Here is a 24,387-nt window from a genome sequence, read left to right as displayed (position 1 = left end):
ACCTTGATTTTCATAAGGAGAAGCTTCAAATCTCTTATTAAATGGTTGACTTCAACCGTCATTAAACCCCAATTGCCAATTAGAAGATATTTCAAATCTTTCATTAAATGGTTGACTTCAATCATCATTAAAACTCAGAGGTCAATTAGGAGATTTTCAAATTTCAATCATAGAGCTGGAACCACAATCTTGATCAATCCAAATCTCAATAAATGATCACATGTACCTTATCCATACACTGATTCAAATTAAGAGATTTTAATGTTGCCTACCCCCTAATTCTAACTTTCAAGAAAGAAAAGGGTCTTCTTTGAACTTTTTTTATGGAAATTATTCATAACTTTTTATCATCTCCTTTCTTTACTCTTCTATTTCCAAAAAAAAAAAAGAACCTTGGATTACATGAGGCCAATCCCTTGTCAAAACAAGAGCATATCAGGGTTTTCAACCTTGTTATTTGGGCTCTTAGATAGTGATATTTCAATGAATGATCAAAAGGGGGGAATCTTTCTTCTTTCTTTTTGTTTAACTCATACATAAATAATGATAATCATCCATAGAACATGTGTTAATAAGGGTGTTGGTTAACTTACATCCCTTAAAATGACTGGTCCACCACCTTCCTTATTTATAACTGTACTCCCAAACACTTGTTCTCTGTGTCGTAGACCCCTTAAAGTTCTTTCTTTGTTTTTCTTAAAAAAAAATAATAAAAGTAGTGACTCCACTTTTCAATCATTTTTATCTTCTTAGAGTCCTTTTCCACCCTTCTTGAATTCCTTGTTTACTAGATCACCGTGCAACACTTCCATTTCGTTGGTACCCTCAAACCAAAATTCGGTGTCGACAAATACCCAACAATAAATGACATATTTCAAAAATAAATGAGTTGAATCCTCTACAGAATGGTACTTTGGTAAAGGTATGAAAGTACCGTACTTTGAAAACCTTTTTATAACCATGGATATAGATGTCTTTAACTTTAGGTAGGTTAGTGATAAAGTCAAGTAAGACCCTTTCACATGGTCTCATTGGTACATAGAGAAATTCTAATAGTCCTAGGATCTTTGTTGACTTTTTGAGTCCTAACCTGTTTTGATAATGACAAACCACAGTATCTCATCTCTGTGCTAAGTGTATAAACAAGTTTATATTTTTATGAGCACAAATGATAGATACAAAATGGAAGCCATGAAGCACCTAAATGAGCAAATCATGCAACATATTCCATGGATAATTAAGGAGCAAAAATCTTGAAGACTTCTGATTTTTAGTTGTATTATTTATAGGTTTAATTTGTGCATGCATATCTTATGATTTAAATTGAAGCTCTATACCAACCTTAGACTGACCTTAGGCACTCTATATTTCATGGAAAATCATTTTACAAATGTGCAAAAATTATTTCAAGTGTAAAAATAATTTTTGGAATGAAAAACTCCATAACAAGTTTTTCAAAAACCCCTTCATGTTTCTTCCATCGCATTGATAAGCACTTTTCTCAATCCATCCGTTCTCATCTTAAAAATTGTTCAACACAAAAGTTGTGGTATTTCCTCTTAGATTTCTTTTGATACCAATAATGTTTCATTTGGAGTTTTTTATAAAAATTAATTCCCAAAATATTGAAAGGTGTTCGCAACAGAAAATTTCCTTCATGTTTTTGCCGCCTCAATGATGAGCGATTTTTTTAATCTATCAGTTCTTATCTTAAAAAGTATTCAACATGAAAGTTGTGGGATTTTCTCTTAGATTTTTTTTCATATCAAGAACATCCAATTTGGAGTTGTATATAAAACGTTATATCCAAAACACTGAAAGGTGTCCACACAGAAAACCCGAGTCTAGCCAACCGAACCTCGCGTATTTGAAGCCCCAGTCGACCGAGCCTCTCGGGAAAGCACCCCAACGGCCGAAAAATGGCTAGTTTTCAAAATATAATAATATTTTAACCCCCCAACGGCCATATAATAGTGATATGTGGTTTTTGCCCTAAAAATACAATCATAAAGCACTTGAAAAACATATTGAGAGCATTATTGCATATTCTTATTTTCCCAAACATTTTTCAAACTCATTGCATTCATTTTGAAAACTCTTTTGGGAGAAAATATTTTGGGTTTTCCAATGAAGCTTGAAGCATATATCCAATCATATATTTTTGCTTCAAAGGCTTCTTCTTCTTGAGGTAATTTTTGAAAGCTTGGGCACATTTTCACATCTATATATTTTCTTGAAAGCTTACCTTGTTTTGAAAATCAAAGTTCACTTTTTCTCCTACTTCTATTTTGAATATATTTTTGGAGAAAACCTCTTAGGTTATACAAGCAAGGTTTGAGCATATATTAATGTCCATATATATTGCTTGAAAACCTTCTTGTTCCTTGAGTTTATTTTGAAAGCCTTGAGCATACATTCAAAATTATATATATTGATTCAAAGGCTTCTTTTTCTTGTGGTATTTACAAGGCCAATCTTGAAGAAATAATTTTATCCTTCTCTTTTTATTGAAAATATATTTTTGGAGAAAATATTTTGAGGAATTATTGAAAGCTTTGAGCATATTTAAACTCACATATATTGCTTGAAAGGTTTTCTACATTTGATTTATCAAAGGTCAAATTTTGAGAAAAACATTTCCATATTCTCATTCATTTAATTTCAAAATATATTTTGAGAGAAAATTCATACTCTATTGAACTTCAAATATAAAATCATTTGAGTGTACATCTAGACTTCATATTGTACTTCTTTGCTTATTGATGAAGCACTTTATTGTGCGAAAATTTCATTTTTAATTGTAAAGGAGGGCTCCATCCTGTAAGAAGTGCCAGACGTGGGGAATTGCCTGAAGAGGAAGGCTCCATCCCGTGAGGAGTGTGTAAAGGGGGGTTCTACCCTGTAAGGAGTGTGTTAGTGGCGTTGCTCCACCTGGTTAATAGACCTGGTTAGTGAAATCCTTATACGGGTTGTCTTGAGGCGAGGACGTAGGCGGGTACAGTCGAACCTTGTAAAAATCTCGTTTGCATTCTCTCTACTTATTCTCTTTAATTTTTAGCAGATGTATGTTTATATTTGATTTATTATGAATATTGTGCATGATTCAAATATTTGTATATCTTAATACTTGATGTCTTTGTGATTGTATAGAAAGACCCTAAGTTGCGTAATACTGGTTGTGTTTATAAACTTAGGGCTTACTTGACCTAGAATTTTTAAATACCCAATTCACCCCCCCCCCTATTGTGAACACACCATAAATCACATTTGGTATCAAAGTCTGGTTGCAATAAGCTTAACTGCTTTTTGTATAAAGATTGCAATGGCTTGTGTTGGTGTTGCCCTATTTTGTGAGGGACAAATCCATACAAGGCCTCCAAATTTTTGTGGTGAAAATATTATTGTTTGGAAACTAAAAATGAGCGTTTTTATCAAATCTATGGATTAGAGGGCTTGGAGGGTAATAGATCAAGGGAATTTTGTGCCAATGAAATTTTTTAACAACATAGAAATTCCCAAACTTGAAAGTGAGTTAAATGAAAATGATATTAGGTCAATGCAAATAAATTCTCATGCTATGAACATGTTGTGTTGTGGCTTAGGAACTAATATTTTTCATGAGATCATGACTTGTTCTAGTGCAAAGAAAATATGGGAAGAGCTTAATAGGAAATATGGAGGAACAAAAGAGAAAGAAACCACCATTATGAAAGTCTCAAGCTCAAATGATCAAGAAATGACGAGTCATGGGCTAATAGCTGTAATCGATAAATAGGTATTTGCTTCCCATTCTACCTCAATTGATGATTCTTGTATTGAATGTTGCAATATATCATGTGTTGAATCATCTAATAAATTTGGTGATAATTCTGTTAATAATGCATGTAATGATTCATGTGATAGTTATTGTGATAAATCTTGTGATAAATCATGTGATGAATTTAATGATAAAAGTATGCCTTCTTATGAAAATCTAGAAAGTTCTTTATTTAAAATACATAAGATTCTAGAAAAGATGTCTAAGAAGAATACAATCTTGAAAAATGAAAATAAAATGTTGGCAATACAATTAGAGAATTTAAAAGAATATCATGCCACCTTAGAAAAGAGAAAGATTGTGAAGGTTTTGAAAATCACTTGCTTAGAAAGAAAAATTGAAGATTATTCTGAAATGATTTTCAAATCCACAAGTGGGAAAGATAACCCAAATAAATCCTTAGGAATTAAAATAAAATGAATTTTTCAGAAAGGATTTGGGTTTATTTTATAAATTCCATTGTCATAATAATTTTTATGCATCTTCAAGTAAAAATAGGTTTAATAAGCCAAATTTTTCACACATAAATAGCATGTGCAAGGATAGGAAGATGATATGGGTTATCAAGAAAGTCAACCGCTTAGGACCCAAGGAAGAATGCGTTCCAAAAGAAATTACATATTTATTTATAAAAATTCTTCCTTAGATTTTAGGATTAGTTGTTTAAAACAAAAGGAGGGTTGTGGTGACTATTTGCTTGGGAAGTGATTAATGCATAAATTGTCAAAACTTAGTATACTTTGTTAGCATACTAAGAACTATAGAGAAGCATGCCAATATGAGATTTCAAGTGATAATATCCAATTTATTCACTTAGTATGTATATATCATTATAAATGGTAATATATGAATATATTGGCTAGATCATGCTAAAATAAACTCACTTCCAAATGGACAAAGGTTCTTAAATTGTTAAATGATTTTTTGTTATATATGCTCACGTATGAATGTTTTGAATATAACATATTTTGTCTATTACACAAGCTTGAGAGTTAAGGAATTTATCGTAATACTTTGTAGAGACCTAGAAAATAGGAATAATAAGAAAAACAAAGGAAAAGAACGAATTTGATTTGGTGTAAACCAAACCGTCGACGGTTTGATGGTGGAGCAGAAAACCGTCGATGGTTTTGTAATTACTGTGGCACGGTTAAGGGTAAAATGATGAAAAGGTTTGGTTAAAAGCCAAACCATCGACGGTTTTGTTTGGCAGTAGCTTATATGTAAGGTCTTGTAGCTCATTTTTTGTAAAGGAAATCAAATCTCTCTCTCTCTCTCTCTCTCTCTCTCTCTCTCTCTCTCTCTCTCTCTCTCTCTCTCTCTTAGGGCTGCGGCTCTCCCTCATTCTCTCCTCAATTACTTGCCTAATTTCAGCCCAAATTAGCAGATAAACGTGATTTTGGGATCCCAGCAGTGATTCTCTACAGTTTAACCAGAGTAATTTTATGAATCGGGTATTTTAGGTACCACTCCAAAACTAGGGTAAGGAGGTTATTTTTAAAAGTTTAGCTAGTTATTGGCAATATGTAGGTCTAGGTATGTTGAATGACTGTTATTCTGGGGTTAAGTTGACTAAATTTGAGTTTATGGATATAGGCTTTGTGCAGGCGCCGCAAGCATAGTATTGGATTCCCTGCAGGCATAGTTTCAGGAAACAGGTAAAGGGATAGATTATGTCAAGTATTTTCAGAAAGTTTACTATTTAAAATATAGTATTTGATTCGGAAATTGTATATATGAATTAATGTAAGATTTTGGGAAATCTAACGTTTGAACTGAGAAAACCCTAGAAACAGATTTATTGTTATTTTTCAGAAAAATATAATCTTCCCAAACAGTCATCATATTATAGAATAGCACTCACTTGTGTGGCATGAATATAAATACTTAATTGCAGATATTAGCATGTCAGATTATTTTATGGTTACACAAAACAACCATGTTTTTATAATGAATTTTTAGAAAATCTATAAATAGTACAGAACTTATGATACTTTCAGTATATTCTGATAATTTAGCTGGCCTAGATGCCGTAATAATTCAGCCAGCCCAAATGCCATGATAATGCAGCTAGCCCAGATGCCTTGATAATTCAACCGGCTCAGATGCCGTGATAATTCAACCGGCCCAGATGCCGTGATATTTCAGTCGGCCTAGATGCCATGATAATTCAGCTAGCCTAGATGTCGTGACTAGATATATTTATAACAGTTTATTCACAAACATTATTGTGATAGATTTTACACATAACCATAAAACAGTTATATGACAGTTATTTATGAAATGTACTATATAATAGCAGAACCAAGATGGTTAGTTTAGATTAGAGCCACCATACGTCTCAGATAGAGTGTCGGTTAATGGATAGTCGATTGAGCCCAGTGTAGTAGTATGGCCCCCTCAAAGTCCAGATCAGGCTGGGTAGACCAATTGTACTTACAAATGAGTTAGTTTTGGCTTAGCATAGTAGGCCAACCATTGTTAGGTCTCGCCTATGGGCTGCACAACCCAATCATGTGGGGGTAATACATGATATCAGTTAGCTATCCATCCAAGCGAGAATTTCAGTATTATACAGATATAGCATATGATTTATATGCATACAGAAATTTATTATGACACAATATGTTTATGTTGAAATATAATTTCTTCAAACTTATACAAAATAGATTTTTTCCTAACTTATCAGTTATAGTAAATTATGTTACATTTAATTATGTACAACATATGTTTATAACACAATAGAACTCATGTGCCACACATTGATGCTAATCTATCCCACTTGCTGAGAGGTGTCTCACCCCAAAATTCAAATATTTTAGGAAACCTAGACAAACGAGCGGAGCAAGCTCCGAGATAGAGGAGATTTTTGTAGAGACCTAGAAAATCTATTTATGGAAAATAATAAAGGAATGAGAAAAAGAAATTTTTTAAAAAAAAAAATAGTAGGCTTCGTCAACGAATCCCCTGTTTTCATCAACGAACGTTCTTCAGTGGTTCGTTGACAAAGTTCAGGCATCGTCGACGAAGAGATACCAAACGACAGAAATTTTAGGATTTGGGTTCATCAACAAAGTCCTTCTTTCGTCGATGAATGTTCTTCAGTAACTTATCGATGAAGACGTCATTTCGTCGACCAAGTTGGCCAATTCAATGACTTATAAAAAGGATTTTTCATTTCTTCATTGTTAAGAAACCTAATTCCTCACTTTCTCTCTCCAAGAAAAGACGCTCCTAACCTTCTCTCTTCGATTTTATCATCGTTTGTCACTTGATTTGACGATCGGAAGCCGCAACGAGGATCTAGGGGAAATTCTCTACAAGTCTAGCGGAGTGGATTTTTGAATTGGGTCTTTCCAAGCTTTACCCCAAAGTTGAGGTAAGGGTAGAAATGAGCCATTTGTTTAGTATATGATTATTTAAATGAGGTATATGGGCTTGGGAATGTTTAATAATTGTTGATATGGGGTGTGAGTTAGTAAACTAAGGTTATTGAATCAAGGTTTGAGTGAGCGCCGCAAGCATCATTTCGGCATCCCTACAGGCGTAGTTCAAGAAACTAGGTAAGGGGAATAGATTAAGCCAGTAGATTTGAAAATTTCACCTGTTAAAATAGAAATTATTTGCGTATTTATATTGTAAAGACCTAGAAAATACTAGCAATTAAATAAAAGAAAGGAAGGAAAATTTGAAGGAAGATAAAGCAAGGTTCGTCGATGAATGCTCTAGTTTCGTCGACGAACTCCCTGAAGGATTCATGGACGAAGTTCAGTGTTTCATCGATGAAGAGATACTGAGAGAGGGTGTCTCAGACTCATTGGTTTGTCGATGAGATCCTTTTATTTGTCAATGAACTACCTTCTTTGTCTCGTCGATGAGTACACATGGCTCGTCGATGAAGCCATGTGTAAAGTCACCTATAAATATGCCAAAGACGGGTTTCAGTGAGAGAATTAACTTTTTTCTCTTTTATCTCTCTAAAAATTTGGCCCTCTAAACTCTACGATTTTGGTCCCATTTCTCCCCAGTTCGACGATCAGAAGCTACTATGATGATCATGGAGAGATTCTCTACAACTTAGCCTGAACAGAATTTTGATTTGAGAAGGTTGGGCACCACCCCAAAATCAGGGTAAGTGGGTCGTTTTGGAGTTTGGTGGTTGTTAGGCTTTTCTTAACCCAGATTTGGTTTTAAATGTTGTTATACAGGTGTTTGAGATGATTAAATTTAGGTGTTGTGAATTCAGGGTTTTGAGACTTATACTGTAGATAGGTTAGGGAACTTAGTGGGTGTTCTCAGGAATCTAGGTAAGATCAGGAATAGTTTATAATTTAGGTAATGTAGATATGGAAATAATTCTAAGAATTCAATCATTTGATAGGAAAATATATAATGTGTATAATTTTAGGGTTGTGAAATTATGAACGTCGAGGACGTGAGTTAGAATTAGTAGACGAGCCTATTTTGTCAGGTAAGGGAAATATGCTATGCTAGTAATTTTGGAAATATTATCATAAAATATGTGTGTTATAGGGAAAAATTCTACAGGATATAAATTACTTTTATTATCAAGAAATTATAGATTTTAGTAAATGGGTTTAATATTTATTTAATTGTGTGGCATAAGTAATTATCAGATTCAACATGAAATTTATTCAGTTTACATATATCATGTTTTACAGAATATATGTATATATACAAACAGATATTTTTACAGATTACAGAACCACAATATTCAGTTATTCAGTATTCAGTTATTCAAATTTCACAGATCATTCGGATTATACAACATATTCAGATCTGTTAGTACAATGTTATTGTTATTACAGTTATATCAGAATCATGGTAAAACAACAAGATTATATATATAATAGTATTATACAGTATTAGACCTTAATGAATCATATCAGTTATCAGTAGAGCACGGTACCGTTGCTATTTTAGATCAGAGTACAACCATATATCTCAGATACTGTGTGGATTTCAGTCAACCGTGCCTTGGAGGGATTGCAAGCTCCCAGTATTCTGGGTTGAGGTGGCCGGTTTGACGATGGGGAGATCAGTTACCGTGCTCGGAGGGATTGCAAGCTCCCCTGTATTCTAGGTTGAGGAGGCTAGTCTGATGATCAATAGAGTTTCAGTTGACTTACTTGGTAAGCCAACCAATGTTAAGTCTTGCCTACAAGCCGCACAACCCTGTCATAAGGGGTTAAATCATGACATACAATTTTTTAGGGTAGTTTTCACAATTATTTATATGTATACAGAATTACAGAATACAACAGATATATTATAATACTAGAAGTATGAATAAATAGAAAACTCATATATTATAGTTGTATTTTAAACTATATAGGTGTGAGTTGTACTGTATAATGTTTTACCAGCTAACACAGTTTCAAATATTTATCAGTATAATATTTATGTAAGCTCAGTTGCCACACACTAGTAATAGCATATTTCGTATTACTAAGAGTTATCTTATCCCAGTGATTTAACATTTTTCAGGTGATCCACCTAGACGAGCAGATCAATCTCGCAGATAGAGAGATCGTCTACACTACCTTGTCTATAGGGTAAGTGTTATCAGGGGATCGCATTTTTGAGTAGTATATAGGAGTTTTTGGGCAGATGATGCTGGGGTGATGTAATTATGTATGTATGTTTTGAGAGAATACTGGATTCTGGTATTGTAAATATGGATGTATGATTTTATGTTTTCCGCTACATAGGTATGATATTTTGTGAATAGGAATTTCCTTAATGCCCTCATGGGGCCTGAGATGTGATAGTAGTTAATAAAGGGGTATCAAAGTATTATATTTAGTAATATTTGAAAAAAAATGGTACAAATTTTTAGGTCGTTACAATTTGGTATCAAAGCCTAGGTTACTAGGTTCTGCAGACTCTATAGTACAATAGAAAACAATACCAGAATATAGGAAAGGAATATTGAGAAGGATAGAACATAATATTAGTGAGTTAATGTTGGGGAATTAAGATAGGAATTTAAGGTAATTTTCTACAGTTTGGAAGCAGGAACTTCAGGGTGGTTTCTGTGTTTTTCCTGGAGTGACGATTTAGGAAAACCATAGTAAACTATCATCGATTTCTATTTCCATATGGTAGGATCATACCTTAAATTAGTAATAGGTAGTATAAAGGCATTTTAGTTAGAATAAATTAAGAATAGTATTGTGAGGTTCGGGTTCTCAGAATAATTTGGTGTTATTGCAGGATGGATCCAAGAGGTAGTAGTGCCCACGCTAGCGGTGATGATGGAGCAGGGCCCTCTAGCCTGGGCAGTGGGGACTTAGATGCTGTTTTGTGTAGCGTAGCTCAGCAGGTCATGGCTAAGATTGCATAGAGCTCCGGGGAGCAGGGAGGTCCAACTACAGTGCAGACGTGTACAATAGAGAAGTTCACGAAAATGAACCCTACAGCATTTTCAGGAGCAGCTAATCCTGTAATTGCTGAGAAATGGATGCAGGATAAAGAGAAGATACTGATGGTGCTCCACTATGCTGATAAGCAGAGGGTTCTCTATGCCACATATAAGTTGGCAGGAGAGGCCAAGAGATGGTGGAGGACTACTAAATTACTAGAGGAGCAAAAATCCATACCAGTGCCTATGGCCTGGGCCTGATTAACAGACATATTCTTTGACAGATACTTTCCTGCCACAGTCAAAGAGGCTAAAATACAAGAGTTTTTGAGTTTGACTTAGGGACCGATGACAATTCAGCAGTATGCGATGAAATTCATCGAGTTGTCACGATTTGCTCCATATGTAGTGCCAAATGAAGCTAAGAAGGCTAGGATGTTTGAGAGGGGTTTGAGGTGGGACATATATAAGTAGGTGGTGGTTCTAAAAATGTAGGATTTCGCTGAATTAGTTGATAGAGCCATAGTAGCAGAAGAGAGTGAATAGATAGATATGGCGGTATCGAGCCAGAGGAAGAGGCCTGCGCCTCCAGGTTTTCATGAGGGTTTTAGCTAGGGTCCATGGAGAGGAGATCGGTACATAGGAGGCCAGAGGAAGATGACAAGACACCGAGGGTTTCAGGGTGAGCAGGCTTACCCCATTTGTCCCAGATGTGGCCGGAAGCATCCAACTGAATGTAGGATGGAAGAGAACATCTGCTATTGGTGTGGGAGACCCGGTCATAAGGCTTGGTCATCTCAGGGACCGCTGGCCTAGGCACCAATTCACAGACCGCTTCGAGGTGGTTACTATGTTCCCCGTAGGGGCCAGCAGAAAACACTGCATCGGCGAGGGTTTATGCATTGTTGTCGGGAGACACTGAGGCTACCTGAGACGTTGTTATAGGTACACTTATTTTTTTACCATATAAATTTGTTGTTTTGTTTGATTCAAGTACCACCCATTCCTTTGTGTCTTCATAATATGTTAAACTATCTGGGATAGAGGCACAGTTGTTAGATGTCGAGTTGTCTGTAGCCACGCCAACCGGATCTATTGTGAGGTGTAGGAAGGTAATTAGAAATTTTCCAGTAGGCATTCAGGAGAAAGTACTACCAACTGATCTCGTGGTACTAGATATGCAAGGATTTGATGTGATATTGGGTATGGATTGGCTGGCAGCTAATCACGCCAGCATTTGCTATAAAAAAGAAGTGATTTTCAGACCCCCAAGTAAGCAAGAATATAGATTTGTAGGTTCACATGTGCACGCCTTGCCACAGTTAGTGTCAGCTATTTAAGTGAGGAGATTACTTTAGGGTGGTTGCCAGGGGTATGTAGCTTACATAAAAGAGCTTCCAAAGGAAGAATTGAAACAAACTGATATTCCAGTGGTCAAGGAGTTTCCAAATGTTTTTCCAGAGGAATTACCTGGTTTGCCACTAGATCGAGAGACTGAATTTACTGTAGATTTACTACCAGAGTCGGCACCGATATCTAAAGCACCATATCGTATGGCTCTAGCCGAATTGAAAGATCAGTTGCAAGAGTTGTTGGATAAAGGATTCATCAAGCCTAGTGTGTCGCCTTGGGGAGCACCAGTCCTGTTCGTGAAAAAGATAGACGGGGCCATGAGGATGTGCATAGATTATAAAGAAATAAATAAATTAAAAATCAAGAATAAATATCCTCTTTCCAGAATTTACGATTTATTTGATCAGCTCTAGGGGACCCAGGTCTACTCCAAGATTGACCTTTGGTCAGGATATCACTAGGTGAGAGTTAGAGTAGAGGATATTTTGAAGACAACTTTTCGAACCAGATATGGGCATTATGAGTTTTTGGTGATGTCGTTTGGGTTGACTAATGCACCAGTAGTGTTTATAGATTTAATGAATCGGGTGGTCCATCAGTATTTGGACCAGTTTGTTATTGTATTTATCGATGATATACTGGTCTATTCGAAGAGTTTTGAGGAGCATGAGGTTCATCTAAGACGAGTACTGCAGGTATTGCGAGAAAAGAAATTGTTTGCTAAATTTAAGAAATGTGAATTTTGGTTGAGGCAGGTTATTTTCCTCGAGCGTGTGATCTCCGAGGATGGAATATCAGTTGATCTGAGTAAAATAAAGGCAATAGTAAATTAGGTGAGACCGGGAAATGTCCAGGAGGTTAAGAGTTTTCTGGGTCTGGTCAGCTACTATCGACGTTTTGTAGATGGTTTTTCTTGATTATCGGGTCCATTGACATGGCTCACGAGGAAAAACGTGAGGTTTGAATGAACCAATGATTGTGAGCAGAGCTTCCACGAGTTAAAGCGGCGGTTGGTCACTGCACCAATACTATCTATTCCTTCAAGGGAGGATGGATTTGTGATATACAGTGATGCATCTTTGAAGGGACTCGGATGTGTGTTAATGTAGTGTGGAAGAGTTATGGCTTATGCTTCTAGACAACTTAAGGAGTATGAAAAGAATTACCATGTGCACGATCTAGAGTTAGCTGCAGTGGTGTATGCTTTGAAGATCTAGAGGCACTATCTTTATGGTGGGAAATGCAAAATATTCACTGACCATAAAAGCTTAAAGTATTTCTTCACTCAGAAAGAATTGAATATGAGGCAAAGAAGATGGCTAGAGCTCATTAAGGATTATGATTACACCATTTTCTACCACCTAGGGAAAGCAAACGTGGTGGCTGATGAACTGAGCAGGAAAGCAACAAGAGCAACAATGTCAGCAGTGAGGATTCAACATCCTATTCAGATGGATTTGGAGAGGCTAAGTGTGGAGCTGATAGAGGGTGATCACTAGGCATTCATTACCAACCTCGTGATGCAGTCTACTTTGCAATAAAGAATTAAAGTTGCCCAAAGAAATGATCCAGAATTAGCAGAATTGATGGATAGAGTGCAGGACAGTCAGGGGGAGGAATTCAATAATTCAGAGGATGCAGCTCTGAGGTTCCATGCCAGACTATGTGTTCCTTCAGACGTGGATATTAGAAGGGTTATCTTGGAGGAGGCTCACAGATCCCTATAGACAATTCATCTGGGTAGCACTAAGATGTATTGGGACCTTCGATTATCTTTGTAGTGGAGTGGTATAAAGAGGGAGATAGCTGAATTCGTGGAGTAGTGTTTGACGTGCCAATAGGTAAAGGCTGAGCACCAAAAGTTGATAGGACATTTGCAGCCACTCCACATTTGTGAGTGGAAGTGGGACCATATATCCATGGATTTCATCACAGGATTACCGCCAGTGCTACATGGTCAAAATTCAATCTAGGTGATTGTTAACCAGCTGATGAAGACTGCCCACTTCCTACCTATTAAAGTTAGCTATCCTATGAACAAATTAGCATAGATCTATATTCAGGAGATAGTTCAACCCCATGGAGTGTTAGTATCTATAGTCTCAGACCGTGACCCACGTTTCACATCACAATTTTAGAGGAGCTTACAGAAGACTTTGGGGTCAGTTATCATTCAGCACAACTTTTCATCCTCATACAGATGGATAGACAAAGAGGATGATTCAGATACTTGAGGATATGCTGCGAGCTTGTGTGCTGGATTTTGGGGGTAGCTGGACCCAATGTATGTCGCTAGTTGAGTATAGATTTTAGACTGAAAAGAGCAAGAGTTGCGTACTAAGAGAATCCCACTAGTAAAAGTCTTGTGAAGAAATCATGCAATCGAGGAGGCATTGTGGGAGCTAGAGGAGGAGATACGACAGAATTACCCAAATTTATTTAGTGGGGATCAGTTGTTGGCTTTTTGAGTCCGATCTCCATTTTGATGTTGACAAACACGAGCGATTCTTATGTGTGCTTTTAAGTGCATGAACAAGTATAATTCAGGTCACATATAAGATCAAGAAGACATGGAAGCCTGAAGGAATGTAATGCTCACATCTGGTGTATTGCATGGAGTCAGAAGAGCAAAATGACGAAGACACTTGTTTTTAATTTGTAATTGCATTTAATTTTACATCTCTGGTCGATAATAATGCATGCATCTGCATGATGTGTTCGAATGCTTAGAACGACCGTAGATAAACCCTAGGGACCAGCACATCTCATCAAAAGCTTTTTTCTAAATAGACCAAAATCATACAAAGCTTTTGGAATAGCTTTAGGGTCAAAATCGGGGTTAAAACGAAGTTTACAAAAAGGACCTAGAAATGACCTTAAGACACTCACTCATGCATACACATACTTGGTCATTTGAAATAGGGTGATTATGGCTTAAACAGGACTAAAATGCACAAAATGTGCACTTTCGGTCGATCGAAATCCTATGTACAAAATGCTCCGGTCGACCAAACCCGATTCGGGTCAACAAGTTGACCACAACCTGGTCGACTGAACTAGGTAGTTCATTTTAGCCCGGTCAACCGAACCTAGGTCCAGGTCAACGGTTGACCATGTCCCGGTCAATTGAACTCTTGTAGTTCAAATGGCCCCGGTCGACCGAAACCTCCTGAAGTCTACTTTTTGACCACCTAGTCAATCAAGCCCAAAATGTGCTTCAACACTCTAGTCAACCAAGGGTCCTCGGGAGATGCCCCAACAACTTGGTCGACCAAACTTCTTAGTTCAAAATGTCTCGGTCGATCGAACCTCGCTGTTTTGAAAAATCGTCTCTTCCGATCGACCGACTAGTTAGTTCATTTTCACCCTGGTCAACCGAACCGTGCTAATTTAGAAACATCACCCTTCCTGGTCGACCGACCCTGAAGTTCAAAATTGGCCCGGTTGACCAAGCCATATGAACTTCGGTCGACCAAAAGTCTTCTGGTCGACCGGTGCTCTTGGGTTGGTCCGAATTTTTACCGTGGTTAAACTTTTTAAAATGAGGTTATTTTTACTTAAACATCATTAATCTTTTTCTAAAATGACTTCCGTGTCCCCAACGGTCATATTTCTCACAAACTCTATAAATACCCCTTCATTACTCCAGATTAGTAACTTTGATTAACTCTAAGTTTCTCTCTAATCATTTGTTAATCAAAGTTCCCCCAACTTACTTTTATTGCAAAAAAATTTTTGGGGCAAAATATTTTATTCAAATCTCTTCAACTCTCTTTCACTTGTTTTATCTCAAAATCACTTTCAAATGGAGTATCTTATTTTGGGCTTTATATTTATATTTACATGCATATACTCTCACTTGTTACTTACCTTTTGAAAATCAATCTTTGAGAGTATTGTTTGCATTTCTCCCGGTTATTTCTTTGATAAATATTTTTGTGAGAAAGATTATTTATTACACAAATTCTTTTGAGCTTAAAATTTCTAGTTTCTCTAAATATTATTTACTTGCATAAATCTTTGATTGGAGAACATAATACTCATTTTTCATATACAGTCTATTTGTACAAAAATCATTGAAAGAGCAAAACCCTAGGTTCTCCCATATCATTATTGAAATATATTTTTGGAGAAAACTTTTTATTTGGGTTTAAACATAGTTAAGCACCCTTACTCCCCCGAGCATTATTTCACATCATTGAAGTGTGTATTTTTTATTGAGCTTATTATGTATATCTCTGCTTGTATTTCAAAAGCATATTTTATGTACAAAACGGTTTTCATGTAACGGTTCGGTTCAACCCGTTAATTGAACTAGGGAGTCTCAGCCCCGCAAGTGAGTTCGATTCGGTTCAGCCCGGAATTGAACTGGGGAGTCTCAGCCCCATAAGTGAGACTAGTTTGGCTCAGCCTAACAATTGAGTTGGGGTTTTCCTCGCCCCGTAAGGAGAGGATTTAAAAGGCTTTTGCTTCGCCTGGTTAAGTGAGGAGGTATAGTGGAATACTTGGGGGTAAGCCCAAGGCGGAGATGTAGGCTAGTTTGGCTGAATCTCGATAACAAATCTGGTGTCGCTTTTTCTATCTTATTTAAATTCCTGCACTTTAATTATAACATGTGTATGAATGTTTATTTAATGTCAAAACTATTCTCATGCACACATTTGATTTAAATAAGATACTGCACACGTGTATGTTTGCTTTTATTATTAAACTCACTTTACATACACGTATACATGTTGAATGGGATATGATACTATGGTGAATCAGCGAATTGTTTAAATTCGTGAAAAATATTTTAAAACCCAATTCACCCCCCTCTTGGGATCACACCAATTCCAACATCAGTATTTGACAAGGAAGAAATAGTAACAGTTCAAATAGAGTAAGTTTTATTTTGATATTATACAGAGTAATTGATGTATAAGTTGTATAGTAGAATATAGGATAGTTAGTATTTTGGTTTTGGGAGAATTTTCTTTTATGTATATATTTGTAATCTCCCAGAACCCTAGTTGTACCACAGTATTCCTCCGCCATAAGTACGGGTAAGTAATAGAATAAGTAGCCAATTTTCTTCAGAGGACGGTGTATGATACAAATAACAAATTTTGAGGAAGAAATTTAATAAGGAGGGGAGAATGTAAAGACCCAGAAAATACTAGCAATTAAATAAAAGAGAGGAAGGAAAATTTGAAGGAAGATAAAGTAGGGTTCGTCAACAAATGCTCTAGTTTCTTCGACGAACTCCCTGAAGGATTCATGGACGAAGTTCAATGTTTCGTCGATGAAGAGATACCGAGACAAGGTGTCTCAAACCCATTGGTTCATCAACGAACTACCTTCTTTGTCTCGTCGACGAACTACCTTATTTGTCTCGTCAACGAGTATACTTGGCTCGTCGACAAAGCCACGTGTGAAGTCACCTATAAATATGCCAAGGACGGGTTTCAGTGAGAGAACTAACTTTTCTCTCTCTAAAAATTCGGCCCTCCCACCTTCTCTCTACAATTTCGGCCCCATTTCTCCCCGGTTCAATGATCAGAAGCTATCATGATGATCATGGGGAGATTCTCTACAACTTAATCGGAGTAGAATTTTGATTTGAAAAGGTTGGGCAACACCCTAAAATTAGGGTAAGTAGGTCATTTTGGAGTTTGGTGGTTGTTAGGCTTTTCTGAACCCAGATTTGGTTTTAGATGTTATACTGCTGTTTGAGATGATTAAATTTGGGTGTTGTGAATTCATGGTTTTGAGGCTTATACTGCAGGCAGGTTAGGGAACTTAGTGGGTGTTCCCAGCAATCCAGGTAATATCATGAATAGTTTATAATTTAGGTGATGTAGATATGGAAATTATTCTGAGAATTCAGTCATTTGACAAAAAAATATATAAATGTGTATAATTTCAGGGTGTGAAATTATAAACGCTGAGGGTGTGAGTTAGAATTAGTAGACGAGCCTATTTTGTCAGGTAAGGAAAATATGTTATGCCAGTAATTTTTGAAATATTATCAGAAAATATGTGTGTTATAGGGAAAAATTCCACAGGATATAAATTACTTTTATTATCAAGAAAATACAGATTTTAGTAAATGGGTTTAATACTTATTTAACTATGTGGCATGAGTAATTATCAGATTCATCATGAAATTTATTCAGTTTATAGATATCATGTTTTACAGAATATATGTATATATACAAACAAATATTTTTACAGATTACATTCAGATAGATATTTTACAGTACTTTCAGATATACCATGATATTCAGATTACAAAACCATAACATTCAGTTATTTAGTATTCAGTTATTCAGATTTCACAGATTATTCGGATTATAAAGCATATTCAGATCAGTTATTACAATGTTATGGTTATTTTAGTTATATCAGAATCATTGTAAAATAGCAATATAATATATATAATAGTATTATACAGTATCAAACCTTGATGAATCAGATTAGTTATTAGCAGAGCACGGTACTGTTGCTATTTCAAATCAGAGTGCAACCATATATCTTAGATAGTGTGTGGATTTCAGTCAACTATGCCTTAGAGGGATTACAAGCTCCCTAGTATTCCGGGTTGAGGTGGCCAGTTTGACGGTGAGGAGAACAGTTACTATGCTTGGAGGGATTGTAGGCTCCCTAGTAGTCTAGGTTGAGGAGGTCGGTCGGATGATCAATAAAGTTTCAGTTGACTTACCTAGTAGGCCAACTAGTGTTAAGTCCTACCTACGGGCCGCACAACCCTGTCATGAGGGGTTAAATCATAACATACAATTTTTTAGGGTAGTTTTCATAGTTATTTTTATGTATACAAAATTACAGAATAATAGCAGATATATTATAATACTAGAAGTATGAATAAATAGAAAACTCAGATATTACAATTGTATTTTAAACTATATGGGTGTGAGTTTTACTGCATATTGTTTTACCAGCTAACATAGTTTCAGATATTTATCAGTATAATATTTATGTAAGCTTAGTTGCCACACACTAGTAATAGCATATTTCGTCTTACTGAGAGTTATTTCATCATAGTAATTTAATATTTTTTAGGTGATCCAACTAGACGAGCAAATCAGACTCGCAAATAGAGAGGTCGTCTACACTACCCTGTTTGTAGGGTAAGTGTTATCAAGGGATCGCATTTTTTAGTAGTATACATGAGTTTTTGGGCAAATGATGCTGAGGTGATGTAATTAGGTATGTATGTTTTGAGAGAATACTGGATTCTAGTATTGTAAATATGGACGTATGATTTTATATTTTCCATTGCATAGGTATGATATTTTGTGAACAAGAATTTCCTCAATACCCTCATGGGGCCTAAGATGTGACAGTAGTTAATATAGGGGTATCAAAGTATTATATTTAGTAATATTTGAAAAAAAAATTGTATGAATTTTTGGGTCGTTACATATGTGATTATCCTACGAGCATTGAAAGCCAACCGTTTATACTGAGATTTTTTAGCCTAGGGCTATAGTTATTATTTTTGAAAATGGAATGATTAAAGTAATGAGTTTTTTTCTGGAAATTGTGGAGATAATTTGATGTGTATTTTCAGTAAAACGAATGATGAACGTGGGCTGGCTTATTATTTTTGATGATATATTTATGCGCATTATTTAAATGGTGTGGCATGAGTAAAATGAATATACTGTGATGAATTATGATATATTTATGAGATGTTGGAAATACTGAAATGTGATGAGAATATATACTGCATGTGTATTGTTTAATTAGGGCAGGATGCGAATGATAAATTGCAATGTATGATTTGAGAGCTCTGGTGGACCATAATGAGGCACAGTATTGTTGCGCGTGATTTCTGCAGAACCTAGTGCACCCACACGTCTTAGAAAGAGTGTGGAGACGGGATGGTTGATTGAGCTGAGAAAGGTAGAGTCCCTCCTGGAGTCTAGACTACTATGGGAACAGCCAATCTAACCTACAAACTGAAGAGGTTGTTACTAATTTAACTCTAGTGGGCCAACTAGGGTTAGGTCCAGCCTACGGGCTGCACAACCCGTCATAGGGGGAAGCATGACAGTGTTTATCCATTTGGAAATGAGTTCTAAATGCGTAATTGTTAATTTATCCAAATGTATAATTTGAGAATAGCAAATGGGAACAAATTTATGTGATATGTAATATTGAGAAAGGTCTCAGGGGATGGTGATATGTAACGCCCCGATGATGATTATTGTGTATGGTTGGATTGAGGAATGACGATACGTAACACCTTAATCTCAGTGAATGTGAACTGTAGTACTAAATGTATTATATATAGTAGTATTATAATTATTTGAGGCGAGGTAAACTCTCAGCCTGAGGGTTTGCTGGGAAAGGCGATATGTAGCCATATCGAGCTGTATAACGTATTAGGGCAGAGAGAAGCTACTTTTATGGGCGGGTAATCACCCCAATCTTTGGGAACTCTCGTTAATAAAATATGTTGCATGTGTGTAAATAGGGATAGAGAATGATTTTATAATTATTAATTTGTAAATAATGATTATATTTTGTATACTTAACCTCATGATAGCCACACACTAGTACTAATCTATTCTGACTTACTGAGATGTGTCTCACCCGATATGAATTTCATATTTTTCAGGACATCCGCGTGATCAAGCTCAGTGAGCTCGGGACTTGGCGTAGTATTTTTGAGAGAGAGAAAGGGTATAGACTTTTGATGTTTATATTTTTAGGGTTTTGTTTAAGTTTTCTGAGATGTATAAATTTGAATACTGGATGTTGGAGGTCGTATCTTTTGGGACATATGTATATAGAACTCTGGTATTTTACTGAGGATATTTTTTTTTTATTTTTTCGCTGCGTTATTGATGTTATAGTATCAGATACAGGTGAATGGAACACGTGGCACCTCGACCCTACTTGGCGGGTTCGAGGTGTCACAAGGTGGTATCAAAGCTTGGTTTTATGTTCTGTAGACTTAGGGATGATTAATACCAGAGCATAAGAACAGGTGATAATGAGGATAGGAAATGGGTTGAGGATAGGAAATAGGTAGGTTAGGTGTTGAGAGTTATAGGACTCTGTATTGTAGCTTGGAGATGGAAGTACGTCAATGATTTTCTGTGATTTTTTTGAAGCAATCGACGGTTTCAGACACGCCACAGCAAACCTTAAATGATTTCGTTTATGAGCTGTAAGACTGGTCCTTAAGTTGAGAATTTGGATGTAATATTGGATTTTTGTTTAATGATTGTGTTGATTAGGTTATGATAATGGAATTCTTAACTCTTTTCTGTCCTATTTTTAGGATGGATCCTAGAGGTAAGGATGTAGATACTGGAGAAGGAACTTATGACTCGGAGGCTTCAAGTGAGGAGGATTTTGATACTTTCACGATGCTAAGGGGTATAGCTCATCAGGTTAGGGTAGAAATGAGGAAGGGTCCCAGAGAGCTGAATTATCCATTTGTAGACCAGGGCTGTAGCATCAAGGAGTTCATGAGATTGAACCCTTCGACTTTTGAGGGAGGACCTGATCCAGTGACTACAAAGAACTGGGTTCAAGAAATTGAGGAGATAATGGAAGTACTCAGTTGCATGGACGAGAAGAAGGTCTATTATGCCGCATTTAAGATGACTGGAGATGTGAAACGTTGGTGGCTTTCTATGAAGCTATTAGAAGGACAGAGACTGGTAAAGGTGGCACTGACTTGGGAACGATTAAAGGAGTTATTCTTTGACATGTACTTCCCCTCGTCCACTAGAGAAGAAAAGGTTGAGGAGTTTACCAACCTGACCCAGGGGAATATGACTATTGGGGAGTATGTAACGAAATTTGTGGAGCTATCTCACTTCGCACCATTTATGATACCGAATGAGGCGAGAAAGGCCAGAATGTTTGAAAAAGGCCTAAGACGTAAGATCATTGAACTTGTGGTGGGGTTCCAGGTCCAGAACTTCTCGTACTTGGTGGATAAGGCTTCAATACTAGAGAAGAGTTTGCAGGGCAGTACAAAGCTACTAGAGTAGAGAAAGAGGCCTGCACCTCCCAATTTTCAAGCTGAGGCTAGTCAGGGATTATGGAAGAGAGAAAGGGATACTATAGGCCTGAGGTAGGAAACGAGGGATCGGGGTTATCCTGGTTATCAGGATGATTTATCTTATCCAGTATGTCGTAGATGTAATAGGAGGCATAGGGGTGACTGCCGATCTGGGGGTCCTAGCTGCTATAGGTGTGGTAAACCAGGGCACATTGTGAGAAATTGCCATGAACTATTGCCTATTGTACCTACACCGAATTAGATATGGGGAAACCAACACATACCCCGAGGTGGAGGTGGTCCAGCACATGTGTACATGATGATCTTGACCAAGGTAGATATTGCCAAGGGGGCAGGTACGAGTTTAAGTTTAAGATAATGAAGTTTTATTTGATTGTAGTTAATGTAGAAATTTCGATGGTTATATACTGAATTGTATGAGATATAATGAGTTAATAAATTGTAGAAATGTGGAAAGGAACAAGTAGTCAAATTTTGAGGACGAAATTTCATAAGGGGAGAGAATGTAGAGACCTGGAAAATCTATTTATGGAAAATAATAAAGGAATGAGAAAAAAGAAAATTTTAAAAAAAGGAATAGTAGGCTTCGTCAACGAATCCCCTGTTTTCATCAATGAAGGTTCTTCAGTGGTTCTTCGACAAAGTTCAAGCATCATCGACGAAGAGATCCCAAACGATAGAAATTTTAGGATTTGGGTTCATCAACGAAGTCCTTTCGTCGATGAACGTTCTTCAGTAACTCATCGACGAAGACATCATTTCGTCGACCAGGTTGGCCGAGTCAATGACTTATAAAAAGGATTTTTCATTTCTTCATTGTTAAGAAACCTAATTCCTCACTTTCTCTCCCCAAGAAACGATGCTCCTAACCTTCTCTCTTCGATTTTCTCATCGTTTGTCGCCTAATTTGACAATCGAAAGCCGCTATGAGGATCTAAGGGAAATTCTCTACAAGTCTAGTAGAGTGGATTTTCAAATTGGGTCTTCCCAAGCTTTACCCCAAAGTTGAGGTAAGGGTAGAAATAAGCCATTTGTTTAGTATATGATTATTTAAATGAGGTATATGGGCTTGGAAATGTTTAATAATTGTTGATCTAGGGTGTGAGTTAGTAAACTAGGGTTATTGAATCAGGGTTCAGGTGAGCGCCGCAGGCATCATTTCAGGTTCCCAGTAGGCGTAGTTCAGGAAACCAGGTAAGGGGAATAGATTAAGCCAGTAGATTTTTCATCGGTTAAAATGGAAATTATTTGTGTATTTATATGATTATCCTACAAGTATTGAAAACTAACCGTTTAAACTCAGATTTTTGAGTCTAGGGCTATAGTTGTTATTTGTGAAAATGGAATGATTAAAGTAATGAGTTTTCTGGAAATTGTGGAGATAATTTGAGGTGTATTTTCAGTAAAACGGATGATGAACATGGGCTAGTTTATTATTTTTGATGACATATTTATGCATATTATTTAAATGATATGGCATGAGTAAAATGAATATACTGTGATGAATTATGATATATTTATGAGATGTTGGAAATACTGAAATGTGATGAGAATATATACTACATGTGTATTGTTTAATCACAGCAAGATGTGAATGTTAAATTGCAATGTATGATTTAAAGACTCTGGTGGACCATAGTGAGGCATAGTACTATTGCACGTGATTTTTGCAGAGCTTAGTGCACCCACACATCTTAGAAAGAGTGTGGAGACGGGGTGGTCGATTAGGCTAAGAAGGGTAAAGTCTCTCTTGGAGCCTAGACCAATATGAGAACAGCCAATCTGACTTACAGACTAAAAAGGTTGTTACTGATTTAACTCTAGTGGGCCGACCAGGGTTAAGTCCAGCCTATGAGCTGCACAACCTGTCATGGGGGGAAGCATGACAATGTTTATCCATATGGCAGTGAGTTCTAAATGCATAATTGTTAATTTAACCAAATGTATAATATGAGAACAGCAAATGGGAAACGAATTTATGTGATGTGTAATATTGAGAAAGGTCTCAGGGGACGGCGATACGTAATGCCTCGATGATGATTATTGTGAAAGGTCTCGAGGGACGGCGATAAATGACAATGATTGTGTATGGCTGGATTGAGGGATGGCGATACATAACGCCTCAATCTCAGTGAATGTAAACTATAGTATTAAATGTATTATATATAGTAGTATTATAATTATTTGGGGCGAGGTAAACTCTCAGCCCGAGGGCTTGTTGAGAAAAGCGAGTGCCTTGATAAGTATTAGATGTAGCCATACCGGGCTGCATAACGTATTAGGGCAGAGAGAAGTTACTTTTATAGGCGAGTAATCACCCCCAATCTTTGGGAACTCTCGTTAGTAAAATATGCTGTATGTGTGTGAGTAGGGATAGAGAATGATTTTATAATTGTGGATTAATTTGTAAATAATGATTATATTTTGCATACTTAACCTCATGATAGCCACACACTTGTACTAATCTATTCCGACTTACTGAGATGTGTCTCACCCGATATGAATTTCATTTTTTTCAGGACATCCGTGTGATCGAGCTCAGTGAGCTTGGGACTTGGCGTAGTATTTTTGAGAGAGAGAGAGGGTATAGACTTTTGATGTATATATTTTTGGGGTTTTATTTAAGTTTTCTGAGATTCATACTATAGTGATCTGACAAATTTTACGCTGGCTGTCAGCTACCTAATGCAGCCCTCCTCCTTAACCCGGGCTTGGGACCGGCTGTGTGTGAAAAAATTAGGACATTAAGTGCATCACAGGCGGAGTCATAAAGACAAAAAGAAT

This window comes from Malania oleifera, chromosome 5, assembly GCF_029873635.1.
Source record: "Malania oleifera isolate guangnan ecotype guangnan chromosome 5, ASM2987363v1, whole genome shotgun sequence".
Lineage (NCBI taxonomy): Eukaryota > Viridiplantae > Streptophyta > Magnoliopsida > Santalales > Ximeniaceae > Malania > Malania oleifera.
This window is presented reverse-complemented; position numbering follows the sequence as displayed.